Source organism: Alligator mississippiensis, chromosome 7 (assembly GCF_030867095.1).
Source record: "Alligator mississippiensis isolate rAllMis1 chromosome 7, rAllMis1, whole genome shotgun sequence".
In the NCBI taxonomy this organism is placed as follows: domain Eukaryota; kingdom Metazoa; phylum Chordata; order Crocodylia; family Alligatoridae; genus Alligator; species Alligator mississippiensis.
This window is the reverse complement of record NC_081830.1, coordinates 72,230,039-72,253,080: the sequence shown is the minus strand read 5'-3', so window position 1 is coordinate 72,253,080 and position 23,042 is coordinate 72,230,039. Positions and strand designations below refer to the sequence as shown.

Sequence of the window (23,042 nt, the reverse complement as noted above, 5' to 3'; positions counted from 1 at the left end):
TGTAGGTGCATCCTGAGTAACCAAATCTCCTCAGAAAGGTTTTGTGATGATAAACAAATTATTATCTATAAAGTACTTGGATATGATAGTGAGATCCCAATAAAAAATCTATAAGGAAATTAATAATTCAGTATGCTTTTGGATGGTTTCCATGACATAATACAAAAACATTGAAAATGATGGTGAAAACAACTGTTGTTCTAAAGGATCAGTACATGCAAACTCTTACACCAACAGAGACTCCGATTTAAGGTCATAGGAAAATGCATCTGGATTTATGAAAGTGTTTGCAGGGCTGGGACTTGATCATCAAGTTGCTGAACACGGGATACAGCTTTCTGACTGAATTGTAATATGCAGTTCAATGACAGATATTCCTTATATCTATCATTGGCAAATATATAGGAATCATAAATTTGCTCTTGAGAAGGTTTACTCACATTTTCCATATTCATTTGATTCTGCTGGGTTCATATGCCTGTTTTGTGTTCTGTGTCCTATTTCACTCTTGCCAGTCTGGGTTAGATAACAGCAAGTATTTGCTACTGGGTCATTACAGGGATATGAGGAAAGATATCTAGAGACATAATTTTTGAAGAAAGAAAATGGTTAAATTAGTAATAACCTCTATCGTATTATCATCCAAAGAGCAATGGGATATTTACATATGACCACTCTAACACTGCAAATGTACGTTTCCCTCCGAACACTTCCAAAAAGTCAGAAGAAATTGTGCTATTAATGTAAAATAAATATAAGGTACAATGCAAAATTTATATACTATTTTCAACTTATTTTTCTTAACATAAGTAGAATGTGAGGAACCTAAGCATGTAATTCTACCCTGCATGAGTCTCTTGTGGGGAAAGATTAACCTACAGATTGTGCTGCCAATAATTCCCATATTTCTTGTACAGCATTCAAAATAGATTAATCTATCTCAGAGTTTTTTATTGTAACACTCTTTATAGAAACTATAATTTTGTCAGTCTCCTTTAGGGACTTAGAATAGTTATTTTATTAAACAATTTTGTGGTGAAAAAGAATAGCTGCAGAAACTGAAATAAAAGAAAATGCCTCTTGATGAGATGTATTGTTTTCTTTTGTATGAAAAAGATTTTTTTTTAAGAAGTCGGCACAACAGCATATACAGAGGGCCCAGCATATACATTTCCCCATTGATTTTGTTTTGGACAGGAGGATCTTTGAAATCTTTGGGCATTTAGAGATGTGCTCTGGGAGGTATGTGTGCGGGGGGGTGCTCTTAAATTGTGCAGCTCTAAGAGCCACGCTAATTAAAAGTGCCCGCAGCATGACATGTATGAGCGTCCCCATGCTGAAAAATGGTGGTGAATCTCTTTGAACTAAAGCTCGTCAAGTGAGCTTTAGTTTAAAGCACCCCTGCTACCATTTTTCAACGTGTGGACACTGATACACATGACACGAGAGTCTGCTGGAGTGCAGTAATTACCATGCTCCAGCAGACACGATTAATCAAGTCTGCTATGACGCACTGTAATTACAGTGTATTGGAGCAGACTCCCTTTGAGACTTAAATGTTGAACAGGTGCTTAGAATTCTCAGGCTATTTTGTGATGTTTTTAGGTATGGAGCTAGGGTTGGTACGTAACTTGCATCACACCAAAAGAAGCCCTGAAAGGCATCTTGGAAACGTGTTTCTAAGTCTCAGTTCCCTTTCTGCTTGAAGAGGTAGTACTACTTCTGTCAGTGTATGTCTTCAGTAAATTGCACCTTAACCCCATTGCCAGCACAGGCAAGGAAATGGAAAAAAGATGGCTCGTCCCTTCCTACAAACCTTTTACTTGATAGGGTCACACTGAACTTGACATAATTTATTGTAACACTCGTATGGTTGAGGGCCTGCAGGTAAGATCCTATGAAGACAGACTGAGGGACCTGAATCTCTTCAGTCTCCCCAAGAGAAGGCTGAGAGGTGATCTTATGGCTGTCTACAAGATCATCGGGGGTAGGGGGGAGGGGTCAGCAGGGAAAAGGGGATACTCTGTTTACCAGGGTGTCCCTCGGGGTTCCTAGAAATAATGGCCACACACTGAAGGAGAGAAGATTTAGGTTAGACATCAGGAAGAAATTCTTTATGGTAAGGGCTGCCAAAATATGGAATGAGCTTCCAAGGGAGGTGGTTCTCTCCCCTACCTTGGAGGTGTTCAAAAAGAGATTGGATAAGCACCTGGCTGGGGGTTACATAACCCCAGCACCCTTTCCTGCCTGGGGCAGGGGCTGGACTTGACAATCTACTCGGTCCCTTCTGACCCTAGAAATCTATGAAATCATTTTACTTCTGTAAACTCAGGCTGAAGGTTCCTCTAATATTTGTACAAGAATATAGAAGTTGTTCTTATTCCTGTCCCTATTCCCTTCTTTGTTTTCCAAATGATAATTTAGCCATAACTACTATAATAATGATGATAATAATTAGAATGGAGTACATTTGGAGCATTTGAAACGTGCCTATATTAACTTTGTATAGAAAACAACATTAAATCCAGTGCTAGGATGGTTCTGGCCAAATCATCATTTGGCTATAAGAGTAGAGCATATGGCAAAAAGTCTATGAAAAAATGTCAGACTTGCTGCATACTTCAACCTAGATTGAAAAAGTGATTCCAGTAAATGGATGGGATGCTAATTTTGGAGGCTCAAAGGTCTTGATGTAATTGAATTAGGTTAATTAAGAACTACGTTTTCAATATTAAAACAGTAGGCAGAATCAGATGGAAACACAAAAAAGACCCAGGGTATTAAAAATGATACTTGTTAACAAAGTTTGAAACACTCTCTCAGGGGTAACGTAGATGGTAATCTAGATGGACAGGATTTTTTTCCAATCCAAAATAAATTACAATGATAAAATAATTAAAATAAGCAAAAAATCAAACAAACAAAAAACCCTATATCTGGGGAAAAAAAAACTATCATCAACCCTCAAGACCATTATTTTAACTGAAAATATTATAGTAAAAAATAAAGTAATAGTGGAGTGGAGCAAAGAAATGCATTGTATTCTCATATCCAATTTTCATAGTTTTAGGGAGAGTTTTTTGCTTTTCTTTCTTTTGAATATCAAGGATATCTAAGTTTGGGGTGCATTCAAATTAAGAGAATTCAGGAATACAAAAGAGACAACCAGATGAACAATATGTTATCAACAAACTCAGGCAAACAAAAATCAGGCTCTGCTTAGGGTAGCTGACTGCCCTATACACCATGTTTAGCCTGTAGGACAATTAGGTGAACTGCAATAATCTGGTCTGAACCTGATGAGTACAAAGGCCGTGTCCAAAAGGAATCCTGGAGATTCCTTGCTAGCCAGAAATGGATGATGATACTTTTGTTGCTGGCTATAATTTTGTGGAGGCAAAAATTTATATTTTTTAACTAGGCTAGCCATGACTTACTCTACCTAAGGAAACTGTTTGCTACCACAAGAAATACAAGAGTTGAGGTTTTTTTCACTGCATCCAGATTTCAGTCTCTTCTGAATTAAAATAGATGGCATATATGTCTGTCAGTTCCTTTGGAGGCAAAAAGACAGTAATAAAGAAAACTACTTTTTTCCAATTACAATGAAGTAAGGGTTTCGTAACATTAATTTTGGACTAAAAAATCAGAAACATCTACCCAAGTGTTTAAATACCAAATATGAATATGATGCAATGCTCTCAAAATTGTTGTAAAAGTTGGAATGATTCCCATCAACTGAACTTTACTGCTCACTAATTTGAAAAAAGACAAGGGGAAATTAATCCACTTTAATTATCTGTTTACACATCTTACTGCAAAACTCAATTTAATTTAACAGTAATTATTCTAAGTTTTACAGTAATTTTGAGGTGAAATTGAAAGGTAGCTTTGAAGATTTTTTTTTCACTGCAGCATCTGTTGCTGTTGCTAATTTCTAAATTCATACTAACGTGCAAGTAATGTTTTCTCATCAATGAAAAGGTTTAATTTGCTTTTATGTTTCTTGTGTCTAACTTTTCCTAAAATATTAGCTTATATTATTCATTTTTCAGTTAGTAAAGGGTCTTACCAATTTCTTCCAAATACATAAGTACTTAAACAAGTATTCTGCTCCTTGTTTCAGCAGGAGCCTTTGCAGGTGTAAGGAGTGAAGAACTAGGACCTGTGACAACTGTTCCCCTTCACTGGCTATTCATTCATTTGCTTTGAAACATCCAAATAGCGTAATAGGACCCAAGAATCCAAACAATTACACTTACTGAATTTTTATGTATTTCTTTTTCTGTGAGCTTCTATAATAAATGAAAATAATTTATGGTTGCAAATCTGGAGGCATACGAAAGAAAGAGGAGCATCTAGAAGGGGTGGGGGTGAGGGGGAGTGCTTTGCTGTTAAGCCCTTGCACAAGTGAATAACCAAGTAAAATGTTTTTTTCAGGAGTTTTCAAAAGGTACAGCTCCTCACAGGTTCTTTCCTAGCTGAAATAACAATAATAACTGACATTCATATAATTAAGTATTGCAAAGACATGAGTAGCTTCTTAGCAATGTTCAGTATTTGAGTTTTCCTGTGCAGCCTCATGGTCCTTCTTATAGGTCTCACCTGGGACATCAGCAAAACTGTTGTCAGGTGGCAATATGCCTGCTAGTTCTGCTCGTGCTATATTCTGGGGTTTGGTCATCTCAACCTAGTGTAGCCAGTGCTGTGGTAAGGAAGTTTGGTGCCCAGGGCAAAGCCAACAGAGGCAGCCTGCCCTTGCCCCATGCACAGATCTGGGGGGAACCCCCCGCCTCGCCATGCTTGCCTGGGGGTGCACACAGTGGCAGGAGCTGCCATCCCCCCCATTCCTGCACCCCCCCAAATGAGCTGCAAGCTGCTCCATCCCTTGCCCACTCCAGTGGGGCAGCATCTGTTGCTGCCCCTTGGCTTCGGCACCCAGGGTGGTCACCCCGCTTGCCCCTGCCTTGCTACAGCACTGGTTGTAGCTGTTGCCTATGAGAGACCTTCCTGGAAAAAAAGTGGTGACTGAGTTTCTCATCTCCCATTTCTTCCAAAATTTGGAGGTGTCACCTGTTTCTCTGTGAGTGACACACATTAGGTCGCCAATGGAAATTGAATGAGGTTTTGTTGTTTCAGTAATCTGTGAGTGTTATGTTTGTTTCTTCATGCTGTACAAGAGCTGGCTTAAATTCATTCACACTGGCCGGTCTATTTCTGCTTTAACTGAATTAAACTTTTTTGAAACATTTTTAAAAATTTGGGTCAATGAACATGGTTTGGTGCTTGTGTAGAAGACATTTTAATGGTCTGCACTATACCTTCCCAACAGAAAGTATTTAACAGGAGTGGCAGCTATAGTGTAGGTAAAGCAAGTCAAAATATGTTTGCAATTTGCTGAGCAGCAGTATGTTTAGACATATCTGATAGTCTCTGTGTAGCAATTTATGCTACAGCAGCTACAGCATAGAAACTGCTTTTGTATCCAATTTAAAAACATGAATGTTCCGTCTTTACCCTAGAGCTTAAAGACAATTTACAGAAGTAGGGCACTATGAAGTATTGCTACAATAAACTGTTGTTTTACTTCCCTTTTATAGCAAAAATTAGGGGAACACTGCAACTGCTGTCGAGTCTTAAAATATGTTTGCAATAAAAAAAAGCCATCGGGTTTATTTAATTTCCATTTTTTTTCTTATTCAAAGGCCTCTTTAAATCTTACATTGATTCAGATGTGATTATTTTTGAAAAAAAATCATAATTCTGAACCAATTAATGTAAATTCCCAGCTTGCACAGCCATAAACATCCATGATCCTACTGTATTTCCTGTCATGAGAGAATGAGAAAGTATTTACTGCCACCATATCTTTCACTAACCACAGGTTATTGGTTGCTTTACTCTGACAATACCTTGGATAGATTGTAAAGGCATGGGAAGTATTTTGCTGACCATTACTACAGCCATGGTGACATCTTTTGAAAACCATTTAAAGAACTGGAGATCTTCATTTTTACTGGTGACTTGTTCATAAATGACCCATATTCTGGTTTATATTCACCTGCTGTCTCTTCAATCATACAGACAGTTGGAAACATCAAGTACTTTATATGAGTTTCTGGGATGGTTAAGTGTAAATACAACCATTTCCTAGCTGATCTCAGCAAGTGAAAAGGGTTACCTAACTGTGGGAAATATTGGGCATGAACACGTTTAGAGAATTTGATTGTTCACTAATGAGGTATTCAGGTGTATAATATCCATTAGCTGTGAAGAGTAGGATATGTATATACTTTTTATAATCTTAAATCTATAATTTCATTTATCTTCTTGTTATTAAATGGAGGAGTGCAGAGGGAGAGGCAGGTTGTCCTGTTAGAAGATGCCATTAACAAAATGTTTTTGTATAACTGGGCATGTCTACATGAGATGTATACTATGGAATTGACTAATTAGCTAAGCAGTAAAACATCATCATCTAAATATGTGGTGCTATTAGGATGGAGTATGCTAATTAACTTTACCGTAGGATACCACCAGACACAAGTTCTATCCTACAGTGGAGTTATTTATTTTGGTGCAATGCATGTGTAGATGTTGGCAGGGCTGGCTGGGGCATGAGGGTGCTCCAGTGCAGGGCAGCCCTGTAGTGAAGCACCCTCATGCCCCAGCCAGCCCCTCTGCAGCATGTTGAGGTGGGTTGGAGTAGCCCTAGGTTAGCAGGCTCTCCCTCAGAGCCCCCTACCAGCTGGGGATGTTTCACCCCAGCTCAGCATGCTGTGGTCCTGGGTGCATGGCCTCTTGAAGGCTCAGGACAAGCATAGTGGCTTCTTAACCTGGCAGGGGAAATACCATGTATCTGTGTCCAAGAAGGCAGTTTTCCTGAAGCCCGCCCCAGGAGAACTGCTCTTTTAGCATGGTTCAGTACCCACCAAGGTTCAGTGGCTTCAAGCCCAGTTTATGGAAATGGGAGTCTCCTCCCTTGCTTGCTCCAAGGGTCATATGACTAAAGGCAAAGAAAGCTCAGGGGCATCCAAACCCCAAGCCTCTGGGCTTCGGGCTGCAAGTAGGATGCCCGCCAAAGTTTTTGGAAACATCTGAAGCCCCAGCTGAAGTTGGAGGGTGTTTGCTGGTAGTAGGGTGTGGCAGGGCACTGTTGGTACCTGCGACTTTAAGGACTCAGCCAAGCAGTCAGCAGGTACTTGATTGCAATGGCCATTTTAGATCTCTGGACATCTATATAAACAGAGCAATTTGCTGCTGGCAAGCCAGGCAGTAACATCGCCTGGCTGCAAGGCTGCTTGGAACACCTGGAGGTAAGGGCAGGAGCTGTAGGGGATGGTTTGGAGGCTCCTGGTCCTGGGCATGACCTAAAACTGCACCCTGCCAGGAGTGGGTGGCCTGGTGGGGCTCTCAGTGTTGCAGGAGTCCCCAGGAAATGCCAGGCCAGTTACCACTGGGGTGAAAGGCGGGTCAGGGTGCCTTAATAGCCCTATCTCCCACAGCCAGGTGGGTTATCCCATAGAAGGGTCATGAAGGCAGACCCAAGAGAGAGAAAGGCTCATAGGCCTGACTTGAAATCCCTTGACTGGTCAATGCTGGGGCCAGGACCGGAAGGGTCAAAGGGCCAGGGGCCCACCATGAGGGGTGCCCAGAAATGAGGGCCCAGGGTTCTGACTGGCCTGGAGGTGAGGCCAGGGCCCGTGTAGCCAAAGGTCCTGGGGGACCATACCCATAAGAGGGAACATATCAGGGAGCTAGGCAGCCCAATGAAGGTGGAGTAGGCTGCCCAAGTGGAGGGGTCCAGTAGGGGTCTGGATTGGAGGATTCTCAGGCCCAGAGTGGGGCTGGTGGTGTTAACAACAGTGGATGCCATCTGCGAGGCTTGCACTGCGGTGTAGGGGAGGAACAAAACCGCAGATAGTGCCCCCTGGCATCTGGGCAAGAAATGGGTAGCCTCCCATCTAATTAACATCCTAATTAGATAACAAAATGATGTGGCAGGTGAGAAGGCAGGCGGTTGGTCCAGAACAGGTGGGCAGGGCGTTGGTAGATGAGCCCCAAGAAGGCCCCCTGGTTACATAGGACCATTTATGGTTCTGGACACTTGGATTTAGAATTAGTTTTGGCTAATTTAGCCATGGAAAGAAATCTTTAAAAAAATTGCAATGCCTGGGAGCACTCCAGCACAAACTGCACCAAACTTTATTCAGCCACATTAATTACATGTGGAGATGTATCCACAGTCTATTAAAATACTTTTCTCGCAGCTGAAAGGCTAAGTGCAGACATTCAAGGGGTGAGAGGGAGGTTAGATTGGATTAAAAATGGGCACCCAATCTAACTTTGTTCACCCAGGTGCAGAGCTTAGACTTAGTCTCAGTGATTGGAAATCAATCTAAATCTGTAACTGTACAGAAGTTCCACACACACAGACTGGTCTAAAAGATGTTGAAACCGAGTCCAAAACAGACCTGGATCAGTGTACACTCAAACTTAATCAATCTAGGTTTGACTGGTGAATCAAACTTCAGTACAGTTACCTGCATAGCCCCAGGGCTGGGAAAACCTAGATGATCACCTCAGCGTGCTCGGCAGCAGATCTGGAAGTGGACCAGAAGCACTTCTTGTCCACTCACAGGTCTGCTGGTGAACACCCCCCCCCCCGTGCCCCCCAGCTAGGTGACTGGTGCCTCCTGGGTGGGGGGGTACCTGGTGTTCCCCTGCAGCTGATTGCTAAGCCAGCGGGGGTGGGGCAGTGCGCTCCCCGGCAGACTCAGAAATGGACAAGAACTACTTTGGGTTCACTTCTGGGTTCACCACCTGTGCAAAACTCCATGCACCCCAGCATCATAGTGATCATGAGCCATGCCTGCTACCTAAAGGTATGTAGAAAACATTTTTAAAGCTGTGTCTATGTCTGAATTGCTGATTCTCTGAATCAGCATCTGAATCAGCATCGAATCTTCAGATTCATATTTGGCTGAATCGAATCAGGGGCACTGATCAGAATCAACTAATCAAATCACTGTCCGTGATTTTGGCTGAATCTGAATCCAAATTGAATAGGACCTGCTTTGCAAGGAGAGTATCGTCAGTGCTGAGGGTTTCAGTCGCTTTGAGGAAGGGCTTGAGGACCATCAAGTTCTGGCAGTCCCCTCTGCAGCACAGGAAACAAAGGAAGGTACCCGAGGCATACCAGGGCTTGGTTATACGGGTAGGTATCTCTCTGGTTTATATTAAGCCTAAGAGAAGGTCCAAGTACCTGTCAGAAGCCAGGTGCTTACTATTAAGTTATATTAGCAGTTTAGCTTGGAGCCTTCAAGGGAAGGCAAGGCTCACTTAGAGGGAGCCAGCAGCCCAGCAGGGGCTGAGAGTGGGACCAGCAGGGTCCAGTGAGTGGCCAGGAATAGTGTAATGGAACTGGCAGGGTCCTGAGGCCCAAAGAGGGGCCAACAGGTGTGAAGGCCAAGAAAGGGGCCAAAGGAAGGACCAGCATGTCCCATCCCCTGGAACTCAGACCTGCTACAAAGAGGGAATGAAATGTATTTGATCTGCAAAGCCTATTCCATGCCTTTACTTGCGACTCAGCCAATCAGTGCAACAATTTAATAAAAGGAAAGAACATGGCTGGCCCTTGTCTGTGCCTATGCCTGTGCCGTGTTCCTTTCTGTTTTCTATACAACTACTTAATAGTAGCCCTTGCAGTCCCCTGGGCACTTTCTGTAATTTGTTGGTGACTGTTACCCCTCTAGAGCCAAGTTGCAAGCTATAAGAATTTGGAGGTCATTCTATTTATGAGGAAAAACCGATAATGGTATCCGTGTGTGTGTGTGTGTGTGTGTGTGTGTGTTTGCAAAGAATGTAGAAAAATCCTGCTTCCTTAAACACGAGTAATCAAGAAAACAAGAGTTTCTTCATCCACAACACAGCCATCACCCACTCCAAAATCTTTTTCTTACATCTTTTTGGCATCCCCCAAAAGAATCTCTGACCACTCAGCACCCGATGGTGCTCATAGAATCAATTCTGCATCTTGCCAAAAACACTTGATTGTGATGTGGTTTGGTTTGTTTGGAAATTTTACAAGACAATGTCCTGATTCTAAAAGTGTTTGACATATGGAATATCTGTTGACATCCCTGGCAGACCTGTGTGTGTAGCATTTCCAACATTGAGCCCTTAGTGGCCAAAAAACCTCAAAAAAACAAAACAAAACAAAAAATCCCTCAACAACAACAAAAAACATGCCAAAAAACAGTGAAAGATCTGTCAAATATTTGGAATATAGTAGATACTGTTTTTCATAGAATCTTTATTTAAAAAATGAATTCAACTTGGTTTGGCTGGGGACAGGTTCACGAGAACTGAAAGTTGGCTAAAAGACAGCGAATAAATAAATAAAGGTCAAGTTGGTAGGAACTTGTCTAATGGGGTACCGTTGTGTCAGTGTTAGGTCTGAGCTCATATTACATCTTTATTTATGATCTGGAAAAGGGAGAAATTTTAGATGTTTGTATAATTCACAGATTATACAAATCAAGAAGAGTTAGAAATACCAGCAAGGACAAAGAAATGAACAACACAGAGGGATTTGAAGGAATAAAAAATATGGACATGATGTGACTAAACAAGATTCAGTAAGGTGAAAAAATATGCTAATGCAAATGGCAGGGGGAAAAAATTAAAGCATGTAAACTAAGTAGGGAAAAAGGTCCCTAGGAACTAAGAAAAATTATGCAAAACCCAGAAGTGATGGTGGACAGAAAATGAGTCTTTAGGTTGTCAAGCAATGTTATAAAAAAAACAATGCAAGTTTGTAATCAAATGCTTTATGAAGTCAATAAGATTTAGGTGATTGATGTCAATGGGAAAATGCAAAAATTAAGATGAGGATAGGAATATTTTCTCTACATAAGTCTCTAGTATGATCTGATCTGGGACACTGCCAGGATGTTCCCAGAACGATATTAATTGGAAGAAGTTCAGAGAAGAACCAAAAACTTTGGTCAGGGTTCTGTAGGAATTGACTTAAGAGGGAAAATGAAGAGTTAAATGGATATAGCATAGATAAATGACTAAATGATGGATAAGGTCAAAACACAAAACAGCTTTCAAGTGTTTAAGGTTGTAAGTCTAGGCCTAAAAATGGAGACAAGTATTTAATTAATTACATTGGGATTTAATTGAAAGAGCTAAGGGATAAAATTTCAAGAGGAAAAACACTCAGTCCAAAATCATGGAAAGCTGTAAAATAATCATCCAGGGAAAGAGATGGAAGTCCTATCATTTGGCATTTTCAAAACTAGACTGAATTCTAGATATTGAAATCTGGCAAGTAATCCTGCATTAATACTGGGCTTCATTGTGCTGTGATACTCTGAAGTACACCTTTCTGAAGATGTCTAATTTCCTTTTTAAGGTGATTTCTGTATAGACTGCACATATTTTTAAGCCTACATTGGGAGACATAAAAGTGGCATAGATGTTCTTATCAGGATAATCTGCCTTTAAAAAAAATGAATACTGCAAATACACATTAGATGTCCTTTGATCATGTATCGTTCTCTGTACATCACTCACTATGATTAATATTACAGTAGTTTATCATCCCCATAGACCAAATCCTGAATTCATTTCAGAATTTTCAGACACTGCTGCTTCACTCAGGCTTAAATCACACCACATTATAGTGTTTTGGGACTTATATATTCGTACTGATAGCCCAATAGACTCATTAGGACAAGGAGTTTTGTCACTATGAGCCTCAAATGGTCTGACTCATTTAGTTTCCATGCCAGTGCATCCTGATAGCAATGCTATACTTTACAAGGCATGGGACTTCTTGTCGTCTTGTCTTAGGTTCATCTTCTCTGACTATTCCTCTCTAGCCTCTTCCCTTATAAACTATATTTATAGCCCCCAAATTCTAGCTATTGTCCTAAAAACCACACACATTCTTCTTCTTTAGCATCAAAGGTGCCACTTTGGAAAAGAATGATTGCCATGCCTAGAACAGTTCTATGATCAATCACTGTTATTAAGCTACTTAAATAGCTATGCCCTATAGAACATCGATAACCTGTTAAATACTGTATATAAGTACCACTTGTGCAGCCATTTCAGACACCAAAATAGTATGCTTTTCTATTTTAACAAACTTCACAGGGGACTATGCAAAGCCACATGCCAGCAGAATTAATCCAAGATGAACTTATCACTAAAATACACATGAGAGGACAAATAAGAAGAATTTTTTTCTTATTTCAAAAGCAAAATTTAGTGCTCATGACTGGGAAAGTAAATGCAATCAATTTACAGTCTGCCATTTATCCCCAATTTGTTTTTGCTCCCAATCTGAAGTCTTTACAGTAGGACTGTATGTCTACACGTGCATTTAAACACACCTACATTTTTAAGGTGCATTATCTTAATTCGCATTAAGTGGCTATTGGCAGGCATCTATGCATGCAGGTGTTAAAACTCATTAATGTTGTATGGGGACTGATTTGGGACTAAAGTTAATCCTAAATCAGTCCACACACACAGCATTGACACATCTACATGTTTATTAATGCACTTTAACTATTCACACCTAAATATGATATCTGCATTTGCAGGTATAACATGTAGGTACAAATAGCCTAAATTGCCATTTTTTAAATGCATTAAGGGCATGCACGTGTAGACACACACCCTAATGCACCTTAAATTTAGGCTAATGCCCCTTAAAGTGAATTTTACCTTCTAGTTTCACATTTTAAATTCTTTATTGCTATTGAAATGACCTCAGATTCCCATAGATGTGAGAGCAAAATCAAGTCCAGAATCAGAGCAAAATCAGGTTTGGATGCTGTATGATGTGAAATTCAGGATAGTAGAAGTCATATAAAGGAGAGGACTAAAGTGGGGTAAGAGCAGGGAGTGGAACTGGCAAAATGTGCTGGCATTATATCCAAAAGAAGCAATTCAGGATTCCCATGCATTTTTAATAATGCATTCCCATTCTTAAAAGTGGGAATACATTTAATTACTTCCCAGTTTCTTTGTTTGTTTTTCAAATACTGATTTTGTTTTCACTGGAGTTAAAATGAGCATGGCTATTTCTTGTTGAATAAAAACAATCTTTCCTTTATAATATATGAATGATCGGATCATGCCAAAATATTGGTATAGAAAAGCATGATGTGAACAAAGTTCTGCGAATAGATTTCATTAATAATTTCTGCACAGTCAGCACATGGAGCAATATTGTCACTGGGGCTAGGTACAGATATTCAAAAAGCCTGAGGGAGATTGAAGCTAACTTGTGTGGGTTTCTCTAAGCAGACAGGTTAGTTCAGGAGTGAACAGGACATAAGTTCATTCACCCTTTGGTTGTGGGGGCATGCAGATCACCTACACTGGCTGAGGCCAGCAGGCTGGGGGAACTCCCACAGACCTTCCAACAAGCTACCAGAGAATGCTGAGCCCAGCCAGCAGCAGGCCACCCTTGACTGGCTACCATGTCCCCCCACCCCAGCCCTGCCTCCTGCCAGTGACCTGTTGTCAGCCATGGTGGGTGGAAGAGTAGAGCACCCCCCCCCCCCCCAGCTGTGCTGGCTCAGGCCACATCAGCTCTTATCAGCAGCTGGAATAGGGTGGGGGCAACAGAGATTTATCCCATCCCCCCAGACACAGACACCAGCATTCTCCCCTGCCCCCTGCCTGGCTGTGGTTGTATCTGTGTCCCTAAATGACAGAGCAGCAAGGGAAGGGGGGACTGCTCCTCCTCTGCCAGGCAGCCTGCTGGGAGGTGTGCAGGAGTGTCCCCAATCTGCTGGGCTTGGCCAGTACATGCAGTCTGTGTGCCTCCCCCACCAAAGGGCTAACTTCTGTTCTGTTTTTCAGGCACAGGGGGAGCAGTCCCACCTCCCCTTGCTTCTCTGTTGTGCGGGAACACAGATGCCAGGATTTGCTCCTCCCAGCACCTTCTCTCCCCCCCCCCCACGTCCTGCCCCCACCGCTGACGACAGCTGGACAAAGGCAGGAAGGAAGAAGGCTGGGGATATCGCAGGCCGAGTTCCAGGATGCTATCTTGTGAGGGGACTGCAATGCCTGTGACCTGTAGGGACCTGCAAAGCAGCCTGAGATGCTGGAGGACAAGGACCTAACTTGAATAGGGAGGGAGGTACAGAAGTTCAATAGACTGGTTTAACCTAAATCACTTAAGTCAGATACAACAATGACCCAAATCTATCTTAGACTGGGTTCTGCCATTTTTAAACCAGTCTGTCTGCTGAACTTCTGTTGTGTTACAGGTTTAGACTGTTTTCTGATTACTTTTAACAGTTTATGTGTAATATCTGTACCAGGCCTGGAAGCCCTAATAAGTAGTGAAAGTGTGGTTTTGTTATGTGTATGTGTGGGTATGTTTTCCTATCAAAGTCAATATGTGTCAAAATATATTCAAGATTTAAATATTTAGATGTCAGATTTTCTGCCTTATGTCTGCCCATTTCTACTAGCGAGCACTTTAAAAGAACTTGCGTGTTCAAATCAGTACCAAGGAGTCTTTTCAGGTCACATGGTCCAGCCACTGATTCTCATTACATAGCCCATTGACTAGTCCAACTTTACCTATATAAAAGGACAATCAAATATGCCTTCTATTTACCATAAAGAAATGTGCTTAATACATTAAACTTCATTAAGGCCTGTGATTTAGCTATAGTACCCCTTAACTTTCAAGCATAATTATATTATAGAAACTGACAAGACTATATATTTTTTCATCTAATATTATTTCAAGGTCTTAAATTCAAACTTCTTCAAGTGCAAGATTCCCTTTGGATGCTATGGGGACACTTGCAACAGTTCTGATGTAGTGATTTCCATGAAATAACATGGTCAAGTTTTGAGAAGAGAATGAGGGAACCAGGTAGAGATGTATCAGAGAACTCCACCATGGGTATGTGTAACTGCAGGTGTGAGTTTATAATACACAGGCGTACCCAAAGGAGCTTTAATCTAGCTAGCATGGATATCAATTGCAGTGAAGATTTGTCAAAGCAGGTTTCTCTATGAACTAGCATCCAAAGTGAGTCCCCAGAGACTACATGGGGGCGTCTTTTTGTTATTATTTTCTCAGATTTTGTTTGTGAATAATACCATATACCACATGCATCTCCCCCCACTCCCAGTTGAGCCCTCCAGAATTGGGGTGTATGTTTTAAGCAGGGAAGCTGATTTTTCTTCACTGAAGTAGAATGAGGGAGATGCTGTCTTCTATAAATTGCCAAAATAGCTGTCACTTCTTTCTGGTTCAGACAGTAGCAAGAGCAGGCTCCAGCATTAACCCTCTCACAGTGACTACTTCTGGAGTCCTAAAGCAGCAAGTGAGTTGGGCCAGGGCAAGTGAGTTGCTTCATGCAGTCTGCAATATTTTGATGAAGCTTATGGTATGGAAACAACACTTTATTATTGATAGGAACTTATATAAAGAACTGTTTACAGTAAAGAAGTAACAGTCTTGCTTCTTGCAAGGGCCAAGGGCTAGTTATGTTGCTATTCTGCTTCCCCAAGAAGTCCCTACTACTTCACCTAGACCAGGATTGTCCAACATATGGCCCACAGGCTGCCATGCAGCCCGCCAAGCCATTTTCTAAGGCCCGCAGTGCTGCGATGGGAAAGGAAAGTAAACACTGTTTACTTTCGTTCCCGCCCCTTGTCCCTCCCCCAGCCCCTCAGCAGCTAATGGCTGCTGAAGGGCTGGGGGAGGGACAAGGTTCCCACATGCATCGCGTGAGGTTTATGTTGCCGACGCGGTGCAGCTCCTTCCCTCTCCCCTCATTTCACGGTGTCCCTTCCTTGCCCCACCCCTCCCTTCCTCATTCACATGCCAGCTCCTCCCCTCTCCCACACTGCAGGGTTTCTGTTCCTATCCCCGCCCCTGCCTTCCTCATTTGCATGCTGGCCCTGTCCTGCGCCAGTCCCCACTGGCCACATGGGCTGGAGCAGGTCGTGGTGCAGCATACAGGAAGGTGCAGGGGGTGCGGAAGCTGGTTCGGAAGGATGCTGAAGCCGGGCCTATGGGAGATGCTGCTGCCGCTGCTGCTGTGGCTGTCAGGGCAGGAAGCCAGCACCGCTCCCACCTCCCCACATCCCTCTGCACCCACAGACATTGCGCTGGGGGTGGTGAGTCATGGGCCTCAGGGAGGGAGGGGCCCCTGCTTCTTGGGCTCAGGCTCGGGCTCGGGCTGCCCTGGGGGAGAGGGAGTAGGGGGGTATCCCTGCTCATCTTGCACCCCCCTGTAGAGTCCCCACATGTCCCCCTGGCTGCTGAGCCCAGGAGCGCAGGTGTGGGAGCATCCTCAAGGCCACCCAGGTAGCAGGGAGGACACAGCGGGGTCAGGCTCCTTGACCCCTGTGCCCCTAGGCTGTGGCCCGACTGGACAGGCTATGTGAGCGCCCGCTCCTGCCAGCCCACTGGGTGATAAAAAGTTCATGATCTGGCCCCACATTCAAAAAGGTTGGACACCCCTTACCTAGACTTTCTAGGGATGCCATGCTTCCCTAGATATAGTAAGATGACTTACTATATGTCACACAGTAGGCCATGACCCTGGGAAAAAGCTTCCAAAAACAAAGTGCATGTCTTACTTGGAGGTGTGTGGCATGTGAGAAAATAGGGTAAATTGTGCCCTGAAGCAACAGGAAAAAAAGCTGGACCTGATGCTGATTTTTTCCTGAACTGGTGACTAAACCTACTAATTTACTTTTGCTTCTCAGTCCTTATTTGTCACTGAGAATCTAGGCAAGAGGTTATGTCTACAACTAAAACTCACTATGGACATGACAATCTTCAGCACTGCCTTACAGTGGCTTCACAGTTCTGATCTTCTCCTGTATTTAATATTGCAATTATCCATTAATTGCCCTGCCTTTCTGTTCTGTGTCAAAATTGCAGTATTTCAAAGTATCACATCAAAGGACAGCCAGACTCTTGAGTAACTACTCATTTGAAGCTATTTATGTGCTAGTCTCTGAAGTTTATTCACACAATGAAGTCCTGTTATTTTTCTGCATCAAATCATATATTGGCAGAAAAAATTATGGACCTGGCAAAAAGCATGCGAGAGTCTACTGAAGTCATAAAAGGGGGGTGTCAAAATAGCTTTACTTGTTGCTTTTTATATCATTCTCATTCACTTCTGTTAATATAATAAAAATGTTTTGCACTTTGCCTAACGTTCTCAACACATTATTAATATTGAATTAAGTCCCACAACACCTTCATATATTTTATCCAAGTATGTAATATTCACTTTGTACTCACACTTTCTGTACTTCTCTTTCTTCCCATAGGGATGAGAATGTCTCAAAGGGTTAGTGTCTCTGCATGTTGCAGTGAATCTCCTTGCTGGGCCCAGTTATACCAGTATAGAGGCAACATTTAGCTGGGAGAGAGGGAGCAGGGGGGGAAGACGAGAGGGACACAGAAAGGAATTAGATTAAAAAAATACCCATGCACTGGATGCAAAGAGACTGCAGTCACTATCCTACCCAATAAGGCAAAATGAAAAAAAAATGTATACAAGAAACTTAATTGCATTCTTCAAAAAGTAATTTTCATTAGAAAACTGAAAACAAATCACTTGAAAACCAGTTGTTTTTCTGTTAATTTTGAGGGCAGGGAGGTCAGCAAAACAACAAATACATCCTATAGGAATCACTCTCTTGCTTCCCAATAAGCAATTTTGGCACAAAACTTAGAAGTTTCATCAACAAGAGAGGATGGACCTGACAAAAATCAATCAATAGGAAAATGCTAGACAATAGAAATAAATCTTGGAAATCTGATTTCCAGTCCAGTGCCAGGACCACTTCTCTATTCCTAACAAAAGGCAAATATCATCAAGCAGCATTTTAGAAAACTGGGTTTAAATGATTAGCCAGGTCAAAAAGCTGTCACTTACTGTGAAACCAAGCAACATTTAAAAATATATACCTACCCTGCCTTCTTTGGAGCTAGAAAGAAAATTTGAAAATAAATTATTCTAACCCCCAGCTCTCCATATCTTGATGACAATTGTAAAGTAACACAGCAAAGAAATGTTGTCAGCAGGAGAGAAAGTTACATGAGCACAACTGTTTGAATTTCTTTCTAAACTTTGACAGAGCCACAGTTCATTCAGTAAAAATAGTATGTTACTAGTCACCTGACTTGACTTACCAGGTTCTTTGCCCTGATATCTGTGCCAGGTAAAACAGAAATTGCTGATAGTACTGCTTCACCCCTCTGGTATGTTCCTGGTTTGGAGAAAACAGTTCATTCCAGTGTAATCGAGAGGCAGTCAGGCTGGAAAGAGCAGCAGGAGAGGTTGGTGCTCCTTCTTTTGCTTAATAATCTGTTTCTGTAAATCCAAGCTAAAAGCACAGATGTGGGTGTCAATTGGGAGCTGGGAGTAGGAGGCCTAAAGAAACAAGTGAGAAGATAACGTTGTCATTTCTTTTTTCTTAATATTGAGCATTTAAAGTGCTAAGAAAGCACCAGCTGCAGCCACAGACAGCAGGAATAGGAGCTGAATAATCTTCCCCCTTCATTACAGAGTAATTGAGGACTGATTTGAGGCCTTTTGCATTGAGAGCCTGATCCAGAGCCCATGACCATCAGTTCCAAGACTGTCACTAACTTAAATATTACCCCCTAACTTTAAAGTGCCCTAAGCAAAGGACAGATTATGCCAAACTGGGGGTGGTTTTGTGGTATGGGCCAATTTACACTAAAGATTTGAAAGCCCATGAGGGCAGATCCTGCCCTATTCTATGAACAATATGAAGGGGATGAGAAAAAGCTATCTAACTGGGAATCTGGTGATCTACTTATTGTGGGGAAACCTCCAAACAGCATAAAGCCAAAGTAAGCAGTTATAGTTCTCCCCTTAATGTTTCCCCTTCTATACCATTTTCTCCCTAGAACTGGATCGGCAGGATGGTGTACCAGGGGAATGAAGTGCATGGCAGAAATCCCTAGGCTTTATGGCCTCTAGAGGGGGAGCATTTAAATCTGATGGCAGGCATTAGAGTGCCTGCCCTTGGTTCTACTGGCAGATGAAAGGACTTGGAAAGCCTTATATCCTGTTTACCAGTTACAGTTTGGGAATACCTAGGGATCCTGGAACACCTTGTGAAAGAGAAGAAATCAACTGAGCTGCCTAATACCTAATGGCATGGGCAGTACAAAACAGAAATTAGCATGGGAAGTGGTAATGTTGCAACAGGCAAAGAGATTTAAAGATTTGGCATTTAAAGATACCAAGGTCAAAGAAAAGCAACAGCTCTTAAGATGGCACAGTTACGTTTCGATGTAGAACTAGCATTAGATTTGACAACCTGAGATAAAAGCTTCTCTGAGTAAAGATGAAATACATATACTTTAGAAGAGGATCGAAACTTTTCCTTTTTCTTCATCTGAGTACTGTGTTAATAAGAAGTTAAAGTGGAATTAGTTTGAGTCTATTTTAAGTGTCAAGTAATAGCACTTTACATCCCTTAGCTTTTATTTGGATTGTTTTCTTTCAGCTATCAACAATATCAAGCTATCATTTTTGCACTTAAAATTATACTCTATGCTGCAGCGATTTCTCTCCAGCTAATAATGCTGTCAAATGTTCCTTGTATGGTGCATGTTATAAACAAAAGGAATAGAACAAACACTTGTCAGTTGATTTCCTACTATTCCACTCGCATATATTGGTTAGCAGTGCTATTGATATTTTCAGCTTATTCTTCTTTGAACTGCATGTGTTCCACCAAATTAGCACATCGTGGGCTCTTGAGCTTACCATAATTTAATATTATGGTGCCCTTTATGTTGTGCTTGCATATTAGTCTTCATTTACATTTAGTAGGGGGTGGGAATTGTGTTGAGGATGTGTTTAAATCCTTTGTGTGTGAGGTAGAGGTTGGTTACTGCTAATCTTTAGTCACAGCTCATCAAGGCTTTGCTTGGTGTCCTGGAGCTTTCACAGTTACTAATTATAGTTATTAATTCATGTTCCTGACACTTTACTGCTAGGAGATGAAAATTCATGGAAAAGCCATTTCTTCTTCTTGAGTTTTTTTCACCCCTCCTGAGATGCATTCAGCTTATTCCCTCTCTTCCAATATTTTACCCCCTCTTCCATCAAACCCCAAAAGCAATTTACAGTTGTGTTAGGCTTTGCTGTAAAAAACCCCCCAAAAACCCCAAACAGTATTATATAGGCATCCACAAGGGATATCTGGCAGACTTGAGACTGAAGTGTGCTACAGACTAGGCTAACCTTTATGTAACTGTGTTTATTAACCTATACTAATGCATGAAAGCCTGACATCCTGTTAAAAAATCCATTTGAACAATACTATTCACCTATCATGTCACAGACTATTTACCCATGTAACTACAGTAGTGGCCCTTGATACAGTTACCTTTTAACTTATTGCAGCTTTTCACTTGTTGCTTCATGCGATGATGAAAATGAAGAACTTTAATATGTAGTTTATAGCCTATAGTTGGTGAAAATGATTAGAATGATGATACAGGCCCAGGTGCCACGGTCTACAGCCCTGGTGTATGTCTGAACACATAGCAAGCACAATGACATGATCACAAAAACTCATTCAAATTTGAGCAATTTGTAGAAAATTAAATTAAAATGCCCCACTAAAATGTGTGGTCATGGGTGGATGGTTATTTAATTAGTGGTCTGGCATCATGTTGACTCTTGTGGTTAAGTAAGGGTTATGTGCTTCAAGTTATTAAACACCTGCTTTCTGCTGTTCACATCAGATACTTGTCTGATTGGTTTTTCAGGTAGAGCCATTGGCCAGCTTCCAGTCCCCACCCACATCAGACAAATCTGGTCTTTGATCCTCATAAATCTTTGCATAAAGCAGTTCTCTGTTTCTTGTAGAACAAGAAACTGAGGATATTTGTTTGACTAAGGCAATCTTCCCATTAGGTGACAAACATCATTTAATCTTTACAATTCTGTAAATCATGTATGTACCACTTATGTTTCCAGCCTTCCTTGCATATAGCACTTTCAGATGTATATTTGCTTCTCTCTTTCCAAATCACAAATGGTGATTTACCACACACCATTGATTTACCACACACTAACTTTTCTTCTAGATCCCTAAATAAGCCCTAACTTTGATTAATTTTGGCTTCCTGTTACAGATGATCTCTCTCAGATGGACCTGATCTTCTGACATATTACTAACTCTTACCACTCTCTTTTCTCTCTTTCTTTGTTTTCTTAGGACTTTTGCCTAATGCACGTTCTCTTCATCGTTTCATAGTTTCATAGCAGCTAGGGTGAGGAGGGACCTTAACAGATCATCTAGTCTGACCCCTGCTACAGGCAGGAATGAATGCTGCGTTCACAAGACCCCAGACAGGTGATCATCCAACCTCCTCTTGAATTTGCCCAAGGTAGGGGCGAGGACCACTTCCCTGGGAAGTTGGTTCCAGATTTTGGCCACCCTAACTGTAAAATATTGCCTTCTGATCTCCAACCTAAACCTATTCGCCATCAGTTTATGACCATTGTTTTGTCTTGATTTTTGTCTTCTGAAGGTTGTCCTATCCTTTAAATGTGACACCTTTCAGGCCTGTTTCATGTTGGTATAATTGCATTGCCTTCTGTGTAAACAGTCCAAATTTATATCAGTATAACTGAAAGCAGAATTCCCCTTAAAACTTGCCTCTTCAGTATTTCCGCTCTTTAGGTATAAGCACCTGGTGTCATTTGTGTTAGTCCAGAACAACAGACCTACCATTAACAGAGTTGTTTCCAGAGGTGTGAAAGTAAGGGGGATGACACCAGTGTTAAACTGGCATGAGGAAAACAAACTGACAACAGAAACTATCCCTGAACTGATGCGGTACTTTGCATGGGAAGAGAAGTTTGCTCACACTCAATCCACATTTCTCGTGTGAATGGCAGTAGGAGCTAGGCAGAGCACAGGCATCCTTCTCATTTTAAAACTATATTACACCCCACCAAAACCTGAACTTCCACTAATATATCCTCATAATGCCTTTTGTACTAATTATTCTTTGGAGGAAGGCTGAACACTGCTAGATTAGACTGTCATGAGTCTGGTCTCATGACCAGTTCTGCTCTAAGGGCAATCTCTCAGGTCAGAAAGTACCCTCCTGTGATTTTCAACAGAGTATTTTCAGTACAGATTAGCTGCAATTGTAGGAACCTTCCTGTTTTTTTTAAAGGTTTCCCTCTTTAACTAGAATGACACTCACAACATATTGCTACCATTATGGACCTTCACAACCATAGTAAAGAAAGAGTATTTAAAATGCTATGAGGTCTATGACTTCTAAATATCTGGATGGGGCATTTATATCCCTCCTGCCTTAAGAATGGTAAGATGTTGGGTTTGTTACATAAAGAAAGCACTGAACACCTTAGGTGTTCTTAGGAATAGGTAAGATAAATACCCATTGACAGCTTATGAGATACTGTGATAGAGCTTCTTTTTCAAATAAAATAATAATGATAAAACTCATCTACACATCTTTTAGTTGATCTTGTGGGAGTTGAGGATGTTCAACCCCAGGCAGGCTGAAAAGGAAAAGAGTGGTTTGATCCAAAAGCTGTATTTCCATCCTATGTTTTCATTCCAAAGCATTATGAACATTTATTTCTTTTAAAATGTTATATCAGCATAATACAAAATACAAGATAATTAATTTAGGGCCTAATAAAAATTTCTCGTATAAACTGGAAGAAGAGCAAAATCCTAGGACATTTCAGGCAAGGTATTTCAAGAAGAGTTTGGGACATATTGCATGGCATTATTACACTGCCATCTCTAATACCATGTACATTTCTGGTTTCCTATAGAGATAGGTAATTATATATTTAGGGAAGATTAATTCGAACTGTAATTAGTACAAAGAAGGGTTATGTGGATGTTCAAGTGGAATGGAAAGCATATTTTACAAGAGGAAACTAAAAGGCTTACTTAGCTTGGCAAAACAAAAGCTAAGGGGC

At 41.3% G+C, this 23,042-nt stretch overlaps 1 long non-coding RNA gene across 1 annotated transcript in view; it reads right to left on the bottom strand.

The window, feature by feature from the left end:
* Positions 1–18,483, bottom strand: part of LOC102576094 (uncharacterized) — a 32,314-nt gene extending 13,831 nt beyond the window's left edge. The window contains exons 1-3 of the long non-coding RNA XR_002091529.2: positions 18,215–18,483; positions 17,318–17,438; positions 441–577 (exon numbers count right to left, since the gene is read on the bottom strand). This is a non-coding gene — a long non-coding RNA (uncharacterized LOC102576094). The remainder of the gene's footprint in view (positions 1–440; positions 578–17,317; positions 17,439–18,214) is intronic.
* Between the last annotated feature and the right edge of the window lie 4,559 nt (positions 18,484–23,042).